The 2501-nt window shown below is 33.6% G+C and overlaps 1 long non-coding RNA gene across 1 annotated transcript; it reads left to right on the top strand.

Annotated features, from left to right (window-relative positions):
• The first annotated feature begins 311 nt into the window (after positions 1 to 311).
• LOC140695217 (uncharacterized) lies at positions 312 to 2168 on the top strand. Its single transcript, XR_012070911.1, has 2 exons — positions 312 to 506; positions 1896 to 2168. It is a non-coding gene; the product is annotated as an uncharacterized lncRNA (long non-coding RNA).
• Positions 2169 to 2501: the final 333 nt, after the last annotated feature.

Genomic DNA, 2501 nt, shown 5'->3' with positions numbered 1-2501 from the left:
TGTTACACATTTTCTGTAGAGGTTTTACACAAATTTCACTTTAACTTCCAAAACTTTAAAATTATTTTTTTTGCATTATTTATTCTCTGTTCACCAATCTAGTATAAATTTGTGTACAAAAGTATGGAGATTGGTTTTATTTCATAGACCCCAAAATTATATTATTTAAAAAGATTTTGTGGGGATAATATTTGCAGATCACACTATAAAAATAAGCAACATTTATGTTTCATTTTAACTGGATGAATGAGAAGTAAACACTGGCGGAATTTTACACTTGGGTTGCTGGGATACCAGTCGTATTGTGATGACACAGCTACTCAGGTTGAGAACCATTGTGATTGCCTAGCAGTTTATCTGTGCAGGCTTGCCAAATCAGCATTTGAACCTGCAGTGCTCAAAATCATGCAGATTATAAAAGTAGCTGTATAAAAAGTTATTTGAGATGACACATGTTTCTTCAGAAATTCAAGATGTGTCTCATAAAGATGGACCAACTGTTTCAGGTAACTCTGGTAGATCTCTATTGTGTGATCAAACATTCTCTGGGGACTTGGACTTAAGGTCTATGATTGAAGAAAATGCTTTTCAGACTTTGTCTGAAGAATCTTTGATAAAAAGACCATGTTACACACATTGTGTCTCAGAACCAGATGAAGATAATGATTTTCGTTCTCTGAGATTTCCAAGAAAACTCTGGAAAATGGCTAGGAGTGACCAATATCAATCCATCTGGTGGGATGATAATGGATCTTCCATAGTGATTGATGAAGATGTCTTTAAGAAGGTAGTTTTGGAGAGAAAGGCCCCTTTCAGAATATTTAAACTGGAAGTATGAAAAGTTTAGTTAGACAGCTTAACCTTTATGGGTTTAGTAAAGTGAGGCAGAATTTTCAAAGATCTGCTTGTCTAGCTGACTTTCTGGCACAAGGAAAAGAAGTCTCTGTTTTAAGCAAGGTATTCAGAAATTTTAGTAACCACTTGGTAACTTATATATGAAAATTTATGTTGTACATCAGTCTATGGTAATATATATTTAAAGCTAGATTTTGAAAACTGTATAAAATTACCAAGTCTTAAATTCTTTATTTTTTCTAAAAATGAGGACAGTGCCATATGTATTCAAGATTCAGAGAAACTTTGCTTGCAACTATGAATCTTATCAGAAATCTATATAAAGGTATTAAAGCTGCTTGTGAAAAGTGGCATTCACAGTTACTGCAAATGCTAACTTCTTTAATTTGATGACTATACTACTTATATGTGTATTTTACAAATAAGGAAATTTAAAAAATAGCAATGTTCATATTTTCATGATATTATCTGTGCATTGTAAATGTGAAATCTGATGTTTTATACGTTAGGCTTATTGTAGTCTTGTATTTTGGTTTAAAATATTACTAAAATTTTTCACTTTGATTGTAGCTGCAGATCTACCATAATTCAAATTTTAAACGAGTCTTTCCCCAGGTTTTAATCAGAATAAAAAGAAGAGTTGGGATTAAAAATGCCTCTCTGGTATCTTCATTGTCTTAAGATTTCAATAAGAAGCACTTTATTGCAGGGGGTAATGTGGATACTCATAATTCTGGTTTTGTGGCTGACACTAGTGGAGAAAGTGCATTTTTACCTTTTGCAAAATTAAAAATGCCTCTAATTAGAAAGCCCTCTACTAGCCACATAATTGGTGATAAAACTTCCCCGATCAGCGGTGATTTTTCTGGTCCATCAGACCACCAGAACAAATTGCAGTAGATCAGCATGCTATTTTAAATCAGTTGAACATTGTCCACTGGCACACTCAAAGCAGATACACTGAAGCAAATGACCTTATTATGAAGTTCATTAAAACCAAAAATTCTACTTCTCAGAACACCATCTTGTCTCCAATGCAGAGTAATTATTTTGGACTGATGGTGGAGCCTTCTGCTTTTCCAAATGGATATCACAACATATCTGCCAAAGAAGGTCGTTTTTCTAAACTTCAACCAGGGAGCAATGCACGGTTTCCAGTGACAATGACAGCTTATACATCAGCTACCTCTCTTTCAAGGCCAACTCATCAGCCAACTTCACTTTATGAACGTCATCCTAATTACAAAGGATCTACCAGAGGACTACCAGTTTATGCAGGATAACAAAGATTAAAATTGATGTTGGCAAATGTTGACAGATATCTGCAATTTTCTTATTTGAACAAGAAGCATAGATGTGTACCTGTATTAACCTTATTTTTTTAAATTAGGTTAAGATTAAATGGGAGACTAAATTAACATTTAAGTTAAAAAGAGATATTTGATTGATATGATCATTTGATGGAAAAATATGGGAGTAAATTTAAATACTTTCTTGTAAGGAGGAAGAGAAAATGGAAGAATTTGGAAAAAGACTAAAACATGGAGAGAGGGAAAATTACTAAGTGGTCTCTTGTTCATCCTGGAAAGTATTAAAAGGGTTTATAGGATAGGCTGGAACAGGAGATAAATGCAGGAACCGGCCCA

The sequence above is a fragment of the Vicugna pacos genome, unplaced genomic scaffold, assembly GCF_048564905.1.
Source record: "Vicugna pacos unplaced genomic scaffold, VicPac4 scaffold_191, whole genome shotgun sequence".
Classification (NCBI taxonomy): domain Eukaryota; kingdom Metazoa; phylum Chordata; class Mammalia; order Artiodactyla; family Camelidae; genus Vicugna; species Vicugna pacos.
The sequence above is the reverse complement of the archived record's forward strand: the minus strand, read 5'-3'. Positions and strand labels throughout refer to the sequence as shown.